This window comes from Triticum aestivum, chromosome 5A (assembly GCF_018294505.1).
Source record: "Triticum aestivum cultivar Chinese Spring chromosome 5A, IWGSC CS RefSeq v2.1, whole genome shotgun sequence".
Lineage (NCBI taxonomy): Eukaryota > Viridiplantae > Streptophyta > Magnoliopsida > Poales > Poaceae > Triticum > Triticum aestivum.
This window is the reverse complement of record NC_057806.1, coordinates 688,658,895-688,674,156: the sequence shown is the minus strand read 5'-3', so window position 1 is coordinate 688,674,156 and position 15,262 is coordinate 688,658,895.

Here is a 15,262-nt window from a genome sequence, read left to right as displayed (position 1 = left end):
ACGGCTCAGCGTGCACGATCCGCCCGGGTTGAACCGGCCATGAAGCGTGCCTTCGTGGGAGTTATCCATGGAGGAGGACATGTCGGACCTTCGCGGGGCGACGTCCGTTTGTTCCGGTGATGAATCTTTGACTGGAGAAACCGAATCTCTTTATCAGCTACAAGATGGCCGGATTGAGAGCTGTTTCGATGGCGACAGTATTCCGGACCCCTCTGATCTGCCTAACCGGGTTGGAATATTCATGACCGGAACACAAGCAGCGCTTCATTCTTCGACAGCCGCGGCAACAATCTCCGGTTCAGCAGCGGCGATGGCTGCCGGGCAGGAGGCCATGTGCGCCCGCCGGCTCAGGTTCTATCACAACTATTTGATGCGTTGGCTGTGCTTATGGCAGAAGTTAATCCGCCAGATCAGGACGCTCATAACACGGAGATTGCAAAGGTAAGGGAACAAATCACCCAGGCCAAGATAGATCTGGCGACTGAGGACACCAGAATGGCCGCAGAGCGGGCCGCTTTAGACGCACAGGCCTACAGGCTTATGTTGGACCAGAGCGCGTCGCATGAAGTCATGAGGAGGAAGCACCGATCCCGCTTACCTCCGGTTTTCGAGGCCAGAGACCTTTTCAACACTCCAGGACCAAGAACCGGCAATCCGCTGGAGGGGAACCGGGAAGAGGCCCATGGTACCGGTGCACCGGTTCAGCCCCGTCAGATGAACCCGCCTCGTCAAAACACCGTTATACCTCAGGATGCTTTGACACCTCCGGGTCATTACTCCAACCCAATGGACAATCTTGTTGCCGCTGCTGCACGGCTGGAGGCCATTCCAATTGAAGGTCACTCGCCGCAGGTAGTAGAGACGCGACGGGTCAAGGAACTGTTGAGGACAGCTTTGGCCCAACAGGAAGCGTACTCATACAGCCGCGACCAGATCCACTCGACCCCCCATCCAAGCCGGAGCTATAGCAGACATATGGAGGAACCAACAGTGTCCAGTAATGAACGACGTGGAGCACCCCGTGGCAACAACCCGATGGGTGGTGCTGATGAGGCTCAGGAAGTGGTGAACCGGGCGCGAGCGCGCAGGGAGGCCGAGTTAGCCGCACAACATCAGGCTCGGCAGCTCACGCCGGTTCGTCCAACCATCTCGATTGAACATGGTGTTGCTTCCAGTTCTTTGGGGGTGCCTTGCCTTGTCCTCGCTTTACGCAATGTGCGCCTGCCCAAGGATTTCAAAGGCCCGCGCAAGGTACCAAATTACACGGCGGATCAACCTCCAGAGACTTGGGTGGAGAGCTATGAGATGGCCATGGAGATGTTGGATGTGGATGACACGGCGTGTGCGAAATACTTCACCATGATGCTTGAAGGAACGGCCCGTACTTGGTTAAAAAGCCTGCCAGCTAATTCTATCAGTTCATGGGCCCAATTGCGAGCCCGGTTTATCAACAATTTCAAGGATACCTGTAAACAACCTATGTCGATAGTGGACTTAGCTGAATGCGTCCAGGAGGAAGGAGAATCAACGACTCATTGGGTGCGCCGGGTTTCACAAGTGTTGCACTCCTCAGACCGCATCAACGCTGACACCGCAGTATTAACCCTAGAAGGCAACTGCCGGTTTGGGCCCCTGAAGTTGAAATTGGGACGGATGAAGCGTCATTGCACCGACATGGGGACCCTCATGGCCGCTTTGGTAAAATATGCTGATTCTGATAGTACCAAGGATCCCGAATCTGATGATGACAAGACAGGGAAGGGGAAGAAGAACAGCAGCTCCAAAGGTCAGCAGCATCACTGGGTAGGCAATGGCGGAGGAGGCAAGCGTAAAGCGGATGGTAACATGGATTTTGTGGCTAATACCAACGCACAGGACAATGGCCAGCGGCGCAAGGGTAGGCCGAAAAATCGTAGTGGAGCACCCAACCCTAACCCAAACCGCCTGAACTATCTGCTAAGCCAGCCCTGTCCAAGACATGGGACGAAGGAGGAGCCAGCAAACCACCTTTGGAAGGATTGCTTTATTATGCAGGAGTTCAAGAATTCTAATAATTTCCGGTATGATCACGGATCTGGCGGTGGCTCAGGGTCCGGGCCGGGTTACGGTGGAGGAAGTTCCGGTTCAGGATTTAATGGTAATCCGGGCGGACATAATGGTCAAAATAGTCAGAACAACCAGGGTGGTTACAACCAACAGCAGCAACAGTCAGGTTACCAGAGCAACCCAAAGCAGTTGAGTAGTGGGCAGTACCATGTCTTTACCACTAGCTTGGACAAGCGAGACCGGAAGGTTCAGAGACGGGCAGTCAACTCTGTTGAACCGGCCACACCCCGTTATCTACGTTGGTCTGAACAGCCAATCATATGGAGCAGAGAGGATCACCCACCCCAGGTCGATAATCCAGGTCAGTTGGCTCTGGTGGTGGCGCCTCAGGTGGGAGGTTATAAGTTCACCAAGGTGCTCATGGATGGAGGGAGCAGCATTAACATCCTATACTATGAAACCTTCCGTCGTATGGGACTAACAGATAAGAATCTCAAACCGTCCAATACAGTATTCCACGGTGTAGTGCCTGGCAGATCAGCATATCCCGTTGGTAAGATAGCTCTTGAAGTGGCCTTTGGGGATGATCATGATTCCAGGTCGGAGACATTGACGTTTGAAGTGGTGAAAATCCAAAGTCCATATCATGCCCTGTTTGGGCGACCGGCATACGCCAAGTTTATGGCTCGACCCTGTTATGTGTATTTGCAGCTCAAGATGCCGGGTCACAAGGGGACAATAACGGTTCACGGAAGCCGTAAAATCGCTTTGGAATGCGAGGAAGGAGATGCGGCTTATGCAGAGTCAGTTTGTGCCACCGAGGAGTTGAAGTACTATAAAGACAATGTTGATCCGGCGGACATGACTCCGTTGAAGAAGCCAACTACGGAGCATGATCCGGCCCTGAAGTTCAAATCGGCAGCAGAAACTAAGCTTGTTGACTTCGTACCTGGCGATTCGTCCAAGCAGTTCAGCATCAGTGCCAACTTGGATCCGAAATAGGAAAGCGCGCTCATCGAGTTCATCCATGAGAATCGGGACATTTTTGCATGGAAGCCTTCCGACAGGTGTACCGAGGGAACTCGCTGAGCACACACTTAATGTGGATCCTAAATATAAACCGGTGAAACAGTTCCTCCGCCGGTTTAACGAAGAAAGACGCAAGGCGATTGGAGAAGAGGTAGCCAGGCTCTTAGCAGCTGGCTTTATTATTGAAGTTTTCCACCCTGAGTGGCTTGCCAATCCGGTGCTGGTCCTTAAGAAAAACGGCACCTGGCACATGTGTGTGGATTACACAGATCTTAATAAGGCTTGTCCAGCAGATCATTTTGCCCTCCCCCGTATTGATCAAATTATTGATGCTACGGCGGGTTGTGAGCGTTTAAGTTTTTTGGATGCGTATTCTGGCTACCATCAGATCAAAATGGCAGTTAAGGACCAGGAGAAGACAACATTTATAACTCCCTTTGGAGCCTTCTGCTATGTGTCTATGCCCTTCGGGCTCAAGAGTGCCCAGGCAACTTACCAACGGTGTGTACAAAATTATCTTCACAAGCAGATTGGCCGTAATGTACATGCTTATGTGGATGATATCGTGGTTAAATCCAGGGAGAAGGAGACTCTGATTGATGATTTGAGAGAAACCTTTGATAACCTGAGAACATACAAGATGATGCTTAATCCGGACAAGTGTGTCTTTGGTGTACCGGCGGGCAAGCTATTGGGTTTTCTAGTGTCCAACAGGGGAATTGAGGCTAATCCGGAGAAGATCACGGCTATCACCTCCCTGGCTAAACCGAAGTGTATCAACGATGTTCAACGCCTGGCAGGCCGGATTGCTGCGCTAAGCCGGTTTATCAGTCGCCTGGGTGAGAAGGCAATCCCTTTGTATCAGATGTTGAAAAAGACGGATCAGTTTATCTGGAGTTCTGCTGCTGATGAAGCATTTGAGGACTTAAAGCGGCAATTGGCCAATCCGCCTGTGCTCGCCGCTCCCATTGACAAGGAGCCGTTACTGCTATATGTTGCTGCTAATGTTCGGGCGGTCAGCGTAGCTATTGTGGTGGAGCGAAAAGAGGCAGGTAAGGAGCATCCGGTTCAACGTCCGGTCTATTATATCAGCGAGGTGCTCATTGAGTCCAAACAAAGGTATCCGCATTGGCAGAAGCTGGTGTATGGAGTTTTTATGGCAAGCCGGAAGCTTAAGCAATATTTCCAAGGGCACTCAATTACGGTAGTCAGTTCTGCTCCTTTGGGAGATATCATCCAGAACCGGGAAGCAACTGGCCGGATTGCAAAGTGGGCCATAGAGCTGGGGCCGTACGGTTTGAAGTATGTGCCTCGGACAGCGGTTAAGTCTCAAGCACTTGTTGATTTCATCAATGATTGGACGGAAATGCAAGCACCTGAAGAAAAGCCGGATCATACGTATTGGACCATCCATTTTGACGGATCCAGGCAGTTGGAAGGCTCGGGGGCTGGAGTCGTATTAACTTCCCCACGAGGTGATAAGTTTTGTTATGTTCTCCGTTTAATGTTCCCTTGTACTAACAATGCAGCTGAGTATGAAGCCTTGCTCCATGGTCTCCGGATGGCTAAGGAGATGAATCTAAGTCGAGTTAAGTGCTTCGGTGACTCGGACCTTGTGGCTCAGCAAGGTGTCTGGCACTTGGGACTCCAAGGACCCACTCATGGCAGCATATCGTCGTGAGGTGGATATTGTTGCAGGTTATTTCAGAGGCTATCAGGTGGACCACGTGGACCGGCGGAAAAATGAAGCGGCGGACGCTTTAAGCCGGCTGGGCTCTCAGCGCAAACCGGTCCCGCCCAATGTTTTTCTGGATGTGCTGCACAACCCGTCGGTGAAGATCCCTGGTGAAGAGGATTTGGCTATTCCTGATCCGGAGGCTCAATTGGTAGCAGTTCTTCATGTTATTCCGGATTGGACGCTTCCTTACCTGGCGTACAAGAACCGGGGCGAGTTGCCAGAAGATGAGATTCTGGCCCGGCAGATAATCCGGCGATCCAAGTCCATGGCTGTCATCAACGGTGAGTTGCATCATTGCAGTGTATCAGGAGCTTTTCAATGTTGCGTGTCTCCTGAAGAAGGCCGTGAAATTTTGCGTGAGATCCACGAAGGAGATTGTGGTCACCACGCCGGTTCAAAGTCTCTGGTGGCTAAAGCGTTTCGCCATGGTTTCTATTGGTTAACTGCTCATGCTGATGCGGAGGATCTGGTCAGACGATGTGATGGTTGCCAAAGGTTTTCAAGACGTGCTCATGTACCGGCTCAAGAATTGAGAATGATTCCAATTACTTGGCCGTTTGCGACTTGGGGGCTGGATATGGTTGGGCCTTTCAAAAGGTCCAAAGATAAGAAGACCCACCTCCTGGTGGCGGTTGACAAGTTTACAAAGTGGGTGGAGGCAGAACCTGTTAGCAAGTGTGATGCGGCCACGGCGGTTCAGTTCATCAAAAAGGTGATTTTCCGGTTTGGCTTTCCGCACAGTATTATCACAGATAATGGTACCAATTTGTCCAAAGGTGCTATGAAGGAGTTCTGCGAACGGGAGCACATCCGGCTCGACGTTTCATCAGTGGCACATCCACAGTCCAATGGTCAAGCAGAAAGAGCTAATCAAGAGATCTTGAGAGGCATCAAGCCCCGGCTCATGGTTCCTTTGCAGAGAACGCCTGGTTGTTGGGTAGAAGAATTACCATCTATGTTATGGAGCATCAATACAACACCCAACAGATCAACAGGATACACACCGTTCTTCATGGTTTATGGAGCGGAGGCGGTTCTCCCCAGTGATATCCGTCATGATTCACCTCGTGTCACGACTTATATTGAAGCGGACAACGACATAGCACGGCAAGATGCTTTGGACCGGTTGGATGAAGAGCGTGACATCGCAGCCGACCGATCGGCGATTTACCAGCAGGATCTTCGTCGTTATCACAATCGCCGAGTCAGAACCAGAGCCTTTCAGGAAGGAGATTTGGTGCTTCGGCTCATCCAAGATCAGACTGGTATGCATAAGCTATCCCCACCTTGGGAGGGGCCTTTCGTGGTCAGCAAGAATCTGCACAACGGGTCATACTATTTGATCGATATTCGAGAGCATAAGGACTCACGTACATCAGAGGAGGAGACTAGCAGGCCATGGAATATAGCTCATCTTCGGCCTTACTATACCTGAGCCATTGGCTATACTTATGTACATAGTACGACAATGTATATATATATTATGATAATAAACCGGAACCTCAGCTAAAGCGGGGTATCTGTTCTTTTACATCATGTGAGGTTACACTTTGAGTTCGCTTTGCTAAAAGCATCGTGTTATATCACTTGGAGGATTGGTCGTGTCCGAACCAATACCATTCCTCTTGACAGGCGAAAGCCACCAGATCATTTGGGGACTTGGTCATGTCTGAACCAGTCATGCCTCTTGATCGGCCTAAGGCCACAGAATCACTTGGGGGCTTGGTTGAACCCGAACCATGACCACGCCATTTGGTCGGCATAAATGCCACAAGAATCACTTGGTGACCTGGCTAACTAGAACCATAGTTACACCTAACAGGAGCTTGGTCGTGTTTGGCCATGGTTACGCCATTTGATCAGCTTAAATAAATCTTTTTTGGCAAACGTTTTTGTCGTTGCTTTTGCTTCATACTTTTCTTTGAAGGGTTTTTTTTGCTTTTTATTGTGTTCTTTAAACCGACAAAGTTTTTTTAAACCAATCAATTGACGGAACACAATTCACGTCAATCCGGAGACTATTTGTCCGGTTTGATCCTTGTTGTTAACATCCTTTTATGGAGTAACACAGTATTTATTATAACCCAGCACGGTTTACATGGTAACCAGTGTCATATACATATACATGAGTTGTTACTTCCTCCAACAGTGTGGGTTTGCAAAACTCCGCTTCAAGGTTGGCCAAGCCAACTTCACACTCAACGGTGGCAGGTATTATGTATCTCAAAATTTTGATCATATACTTAAAATTTTGTTTTGGATGTTTTGACTTTATATATACAGACATCATACTCCACCTGACGGTACAACCGCGGTGGCACTTGACGAATTTCTTATTTCAGAAAGTGTTTTGGAAAGTTCATTACCACAGGAAGAATAAGTTATGCACGAAGGCATATCAACATCAAAGGTATCAGCTAGCCTATTACAAGGCAACATGGTGCCCATAATAACATAATTGTTTTTCACAAAGGAGAGGCAGTTTTAAAACCGGCTTCCGGTTTAAGCTTGGCCACCAGCCTGGCCTGATGGTTGTGGGTCATCCTGCGCCGCTTCAGCTTCCGTTTCTCTACCCAGTGGCTGGAAATCCACAGTTGTCCAGTCGATTCCCATTAATGCTTGAAAACAGCTTCGTCATGGATTAGCGAAGACGGGTCAATATCGGGAGCGTAAGTATGCTTACGGATTGGAGGGATCAGATTTTCCGATTCATGGATTGGTGCAGCTATTCGCTTGTTCTGGCTGTCATATTGGGCTTGATAATGAGACAAGTCTGCTTCCTCAGCCAGTTGACAAGCTAGCGGACGTACCTCCCGGTTTATTGCTCGCAAATCCGCTTCACCAAATTCTGACCCGTCTTCCTTCAAGCTGGGATAGCCCTGAGCCGCTTCAATAGGATCAAAATCCGGCACCCAGGCTTTTGCTCGGATTAAAGCATTGATTGCACCGGTTCGAGCAGCAGATTTCTTCAGCTCTTCAACCCGGGCAGGAAGCACTGACAGTTTCATCAGAGTATCTTGAATCAAAGTGGGCGCCGGTTTGTTATGAGACGCGGTACAGATGATCCGCTGGGCACCAGTATACAATTGTTCAACCAAGGTATAGGCGGCTTTCAATTTCTTCCGCACATCTGACCCCAAGTGACCAATGCGTGTCCCTGAAATACCATAAAGGGTTAATAAACCGGCGACTCTGTAAGAAGGCAGAACCAATTCAGAAGGCAAGCTGGCTTACCAAAGATAGCAGTGGTCATGGCATGAACGTGCCGCTTTATGCTGGTCAGTTCATCCGTCACTGGTTTTAGTGCAGCCTCGGCATCCTCTGCTCGTTTGATCAAAGCGGACTTTTCAGTGGCCCAATCCGCCCGTTTCTTCTTGAAGTTCTCCTTAAGTTGTTCCATGGCGCTTAAGGCACTGGCCAATTCCTCTTTTGCTTTGGAGGTTTCAGCCTGTTGGGTTTTCAGGTTTTCTTGCAGATCGATGACTTGGTTTTCTTTCGCCTTCAGCTCCGCCTGCAGGCATACAGATATATGTTTCAACAAATCGGTAGAAGGATTCAAGTACCAACCACATAACAAGTTATGCGCTTAGCACTTGGGGGCTAATGCGTATTCGATCTTCATCTTTCAATTGTTTACAAAGTCCCAAGATCAATGCAAGCATTCAACTTGGCACTTGGGGGCTAATGGCTATTTGATCATATGTATTCTGATGCGGCAATTTCAATTACTTAAAGTACCAGTTTAACTACGCTAAGTTGAACCGGCCCTTGGGGGCTACATCAACAAATTTCAAAGCATCAAGATTTATATTATTAAGTCCTAGTTTGAAAGAATAGTTCAAACCGGCCCTTGGGGGCTAGGAGAGTCAGCAAGAATAAAAGCATACAAGCAGGAAGGAGCATATGGAACTTACCTCATATTTATCTTTCATCATATTAACCAGACCGGCTTCGTAGTCACGGCTGGTATACAGCCTGTTCAGATAGCTGGAATGAATATCTTGGGTGTTCAGAGCAGAGTAAGCCGTCAGATCAGCGTTCCACGTGCCTTTGCCAAAAGCAGCAAATTCTTCCTTGGCAGAATGTTTGGATAAAGCGACAGGATTGCTTGGTTCAGTATGACCAGTGCCAGTAATGACAACCTCATCATCCTTGGTACCGCTGGTTTGCACTAGAGTTGTTGGATTCTCAGTAGGTTTTGCTGGACCGGTGGAGCTTTCAATCCGGATGGAACCTGTGGGCTGTTGGATAGGGCCTGAGGTATCAACATGTCTCTCTTCAGCAATAAGATCATCATCTGGCTGCGGTGGATTGTTGGGAATATCCTCAGAGATAGCCTCTTCAAGAATGACATCTTCTTCGGCCGCTTTGTCCAGGCGGGCCTTCTTGCTTGGCCTAGGTTTGGCCCTGAGAAGAGTAACCAAATTAAATACATCATGTGTTCTAAGGCAATGTACTGCAAACATCACAATAAATATAGCTTACCCAAGCACCGTTTTGAGCGGCAGGAGCTGAGTGGCCGATGACTCGCCAGAAGATGAGTGGGAAATAACCTGGTAATCGGAGTCAGACGGATTAAGAGGTTGACAAAAGCAGCCCGCTTTAGGACAAGCACTAATAAGCGAGTTAGAGATCTCGGAATGACGTTTCCGAACCGGACTGTTCGGTAAACCGGCGGAGGTAACTACCTGGCCACTGTGCCGGGTGGTGCGGCGAGCCTTGTGTTGTTGAGTCTTCATAAGAAATTTTGGATCCAAATAAGCAAGAGGATGAGAAAATTTAACTTTCCAGTTTGCCTGACGGATTTTTTGTGAAGGCAAAGTTTCTGAATTGGAAGAGAGAATAATTACCTCTGCAGCATCCACGTGGCTGGCTTCGGCATCATCCTGACAAATATCATCATCAATAAGACGCATGAAAAATAAACCAAGTGAGTCAAGCTCTACCTAAAAGTCCGGATTATCCACCTCATCATCAGGGGCCGGATTAGAAGATGCAGTGGTTCTTTTCCTGTGGGCAGTCTTCTTCACAGCTTTAGTTTTTTGCCGGATTGCTCTTTCCGGTTTGTCTGCCTTCTCTGGTTTCTCCTGTGGCAGCTTTTTGCTCCAAAACGGATCATCGCCCTGATTATGCCGACACTGATATTACAAACAATGATCAGACATGTCAATAACATATTTAGCACAGAGAAAAATCAAAGTCTTACAGCTGGCGGTTTGTTGGTGGCACAGAAGGGAAGCAGGCCGGTTCTAGCGCAGACATGTTCAAGTTCATTCAGTATCTTGCACACAGCCTCTGTGATTTCTTCACCAGAGAGTTGGAGTTTTGGATGTCGCAGTGGGTCATCAACACTATCAGTATACTCGCACATCAAACCGGAGCGCTGACTAAGGGGCAGTATGCTCCATGATATCCAACAGCGAGCGAGATCAACACCGGTTAAACCGTTGGCCATAAAGGCTCTGAGCTTTGACAGCTGGGGAGCATATTTGCTTCTCTCCTGGGACAGTCAATCTCTGAGGAAAAGGGTGTGTATTGCTGAGCCGCTCCGGACGACAGCCAGGCAAGGGATTCTCACCAGCAGGGGAGGTGTCTTTGCAGTAGAACCATGTCTGATTCCACTCCTTGGGGTGACTGTGCAACTTGGCGTGAGGGTATGTGACCTCTTTCCTTTTCTGAATAATTCCACTATGGGCTCCTCTTGAACTGAATAATTCCACTGTGGGCTCTGAATTAGAGCCATCAGTAAACTCGGTATTCCACTGTGGACCCATGTCCCATGCCACTCTTGAACTGAATAATTCCACTGTGGACCCATGTCCCATGCCACTCTTGAACTGAATAATTCCACTGTGGACCCATGTCCCATGCCACCCAACTCCGTATTAGAGCCATAAGTAAACTCGGTACGGCGGTTTAGATGGAAAAGATCTCTGAATAATTCCACTGTGGGCTCCTCTGGAAAGATCACCTCCCAGAGTACTTGGAAGTGGCACATATTGGTAACAGAGTTGGGGCTAGTGTCTTGCGGATGGAGTTGAAAATCGGCTAAAACATCCCGGTAAAATTTAGAACAGGGCGGTTTAAAGCCCCAGGCTAGGTGATCTACGAAAACAACAACCTCTCCTTCTCGAGGTGTGGGGGGGCATTCTTTGCCAGGAGCCCTCCAATGGATGGTATCTTTGCTGCCCAAGGCGCCAATCAGGACTAAATCGTCCAGTTGATCCTCTGTGACGCGAGAAGGGACCCAATTGCACTCATACACTTGCTTGGCCATGATGGAATCTACAAGGTAGAAGATCCCGGTTCAAAAATGCATTTGATCAAGGTACATTGGTAAGGGCACTGTTAAACAGGAGACAGAAGTATCTGAACCGGAGTTACATGAAGCAACCAACATCTGGCGGTTCAACAAGGGGACTAATGGTATATACCGGTTTGTCAAATTTTTCTACAAAGTTAAACCGCCTGATCTAAGCATTGAACAGTCAAGACTGTAGATGAGTAAGTACGCAAAAACAGATTTCACAAGATTATACTACAGCTTTGGATCTGGAACATGTTTATAAAGGAGATAAATATTCAAGGCCCAAAAGGAGCAGTGCCGAATCAATAAGCAAAGGTACGGATAAGATCTATGGTCTTAATATGCGAAAGTGAAAACGGAGGATAAAAACTACTGCTACACAGAGCGAAGATTCATAGACTCGTCTAAGGATCTATCATATGAACAAGAAACAAGCGACGAACGCTAGGGAACATGGAAACCCTAGAACAGATCTATGATGAAAAGGATAGAAGACTTATCGGAGCTGAGGAAGGAGCGGAAGGTCGCCGTGGTTCTCTGGTACGCTCAGGTTGATGCAGCGGCCAAAGTTGGTGCAGAGGTCGACAGCGGCAGCGGAGCTCTGAAGCTGGGCGACGCGAGGAAGAAGAAGCAGAAGGGCACGAAGGGGAAACAGAAATGACCCTTCGGTCCTGTTTATAAAGCAAGGGACATGGGTCAGGCACGAAAATCAAGGGGTCACAAGTTTGGAAACAGAGATATTGCCTCGATTATCGCAGATCTATTTAACAAGAAGGTATCATGGATAGTTTCTTGATGACAGATGACGTCACGTCGGTTTACAGCAATCAGAGAAGATGACATCACGGTGGTTCACCAAACTACAAGAAGATGTTGAAGATGAATTTTTTGCTAAGGGTTGACATGAACCTGTTCAAATCAATCTGGGGCCTAATGTTGGGGATAGTACTACTGGGCGTAAACCGACTTATCTGGGCCGGATTAACTTCATCAGTAGTTAAGCAGGTTAAAGCCCATGAAGATAGATGAGGGCTCAAGACCCATAATCAGTTGAGAGCCTGTAGCCGTAAACCGGTGTCAACATGTAACTTGTATTGTAAGTTAGGAATAAGTAGAGACCAAACCGGACACATCTATGAGCCGGTGTTGGGACTCTGTAAACCGATGGCCGTCACCGATGTATATAAGGGGACGACCCGGCGGCGGTTCAAGGACGACAGACACAACTTGAGACATAGGCAAAGCTTGTTTGCTCCCTAGTCATCGAAACACCCATCAATTCCATCACAACTAGACGTAGGCTTTTACCTTCATCGAAGGGGCTGACCTAGTATAAACCCTCTTGCGTCCTTGTGTCCGCTTTAACCCCTTCAAGCTAACCCGTCGCGATGGCTCCACGACTAAGTCCTTTCTCTAGGACATATGCCGTGACAAAACCACGACAATACACGACGCCAAGAGCGCTACCGTGAACTCTATTGCAATAAATGAGCCATGGGTACACACTAAGCACGTGACACAATGCTTCTTCATAACCGACCCATGCAATCCCAGTCGTGTTGTCGTGAGGAGAGGCAAAATGAACATCATTGGAACGGATGGAGTCGCCAACAAGGAAGACTATGATCAGTATGGCAACCCAATGAGGGAACATGAAGAAGATGATGAAGTATACGTCAAAAGAAGAATCAATACTACATTACCTAAGAAAAATCGTACTCCATGGAAAAGGAAAAGTCAGCACTGAGGAATCAGTCAAATGATGTAATATATATATATATATATATATATATATATATATATATGTTCCTATTTTGTATACACACTTAGCCATTATTATGCATGGGTCCAATGATGTAATATATATGTTCCTATTTTGCATACATATTTAACTGTCAAATGATGCAATATATATCGCCTTCCCTTCGTTCACTGCTCTCGGAAAAAAAAGAAAAGTGAGAAAAATAAAGGAAAAGAAAAAGGGAAACTGGTTATAGCAGTAGCGCTTTACTGAAAAAGAGCTACAGCTAGTCAAGGTAGCAGTAGCGGTTTCTGTATAAAACCGCTATAGCTGCCTTTAATAGTAGTAGCGCGTTTTGTCTAAACGCGCTACTGCTACGTCCACTTAACCCAAAATTCTCACTCTCCCTACTTCATCCCGCCTCTTTTCCCCCAAATCCCCACTCTCTTCCCCCCGGCACCGGCGCTCGCTCCCGACCCAGGCGCTCGCCCCTGGCGCCGGCGCTCGCCCTCGACCCCGGCGCGCTCGCCCCCGACCCGTCGGCCCTCGCCTCCCTCCTCTGCTTCCTCCCCTCCCAACCTCGGCCGTCGTCGGGCCTACCTCCTCGCCCCTGCAACCTCTGTAAACCACCCCCTCTCTCTCTGCTAGCTAGGGTTCTTCGGTTAATTTACTTAGGTTTTAGTTATTTTAATTAGTTTATCTATTTAGTTATGAATTTAGATAGGTTTCCAAATTAGCTGAATTTATATGCAAATTTGAACTGCACATGTGATATGTGGATATGTCATGTTTTGGACATGTCATGTTTTGGTAAATGATCCGAGTGGCCTATGTTACGCTGGAATGTTGATTCATTTCCGTTCCGGTGAATTTCAGGCGCTCGATATGTCCACTTTTTAGCAAAGGTCATGCCAAAATTTCCCGTGAATAAAGGCATGATTTGTGCTACATAGTTGGCATATCGAGTGCTGGCACATAGATTTCTTTTTTATGTCATTACTCATTTATTCATACTTTTAGAAATAAATGAGGACACTTAATCATAGGAAACATGTCGAACAACAAAGAAAATGGGCCTTCTGACTAAGATGCATACGAGATGGATTATCATGGTGAACAAGACTACCTCGACTTTTTGACTGCTAAGCAAGGTTTGCAGGTCCGCCTCGATGATGGTACTAACGCCGACATCAACACCGACGGCGTCGGCACCGATGGCGGCACCGAGACCGGTGGGGAAGGTACCGGCGGGGAAGATACCGGCGAGGAAGGTACCGGCGCTGATGCCGCTACCGAAAAGAGGAAGCATAAGAAGCAGAGGATACAAAAACCTAACAAACTAGGGATTGGACGACTTGTGATCACAAAGATGGCACCTGGCAAGTTTGAGCCGTTAGAGCCGGAAGAACCTCGCAAGTGCTATGGCAACCAAGTATGATGCATCCTATGGGAATGCGCGAGCATCAACGACGATGGCTTAAGGAGAGAACATTTGATGAAGTTGCTCCTAACGAAGTTGCACAAGAGATTCAAGTTCCCCGACCAGGATGATAACACAGAACAACCGTGGGATGATCCGAAGATGAAAAAGATTAACAATCATGCCATGGGCATGTTCAGCAGTGATTTGGCCTCTTGGAAAGGGAGGGTGAAACGAGCTATTGAGGCTGAGGAACCCCTGTCCAAGATTCTGGAGGAAAATCCGACACTTACGGAAGAGGAGTTCAAAAAGTTCAAGGAAACTTGCGCTACTGAGGACGCCAAGGCTAAGGCTGCGAAACTCAAGAGCCTTCAGCAAAGGAACACGGGGAAGCATCGCCTCAGAAGCCGTGGCTACCTCGATAAAAGGCCCATATGGTATAAGGAGGACGCGGAACGTGAAGCCGCGGGTCTCCCAGACTCCTTCTCTAAGTTCACCAACCCCTTGGAGAGTGACTTCATCAGGGCCCGCTACAAGTGGGACAAGGAGAAAAAGGTTTTTTACACGGACCAGATCATGAGGAAATTGATTAGACTACTAGAGAAGCCACACCAGCTTGCAGCCGAAAGCCCTACTTCTCCAATGAGGCCCAAGTGGGACACCCCTCTCAACCGGGCCTTGAACGAACTTAAGGGACTCCCTTTGGGCCAGCGTCCGCAATATGGTCGTGTGCACGGTGCTGGACACGGTGCCACATGGAAGGTGTTTTACAACGAGGGCCCGGAGCCCAAGAAGCAGAAAAACAAGTTTAGTTAGGCGGACGTCGACGCGAAGGTGAAGCTTGCGGTCGAGAAAAAAGCAGCTGAGGACGCGAAAAAAGAAGTCGAGGACAAATATGAGTTGCTACGGCAGGCAGTCAATGCAGCTGTAACTGCCTGCAGAAATGATTTTGATACTAACTTGGTTCCAGTTATCATCAAC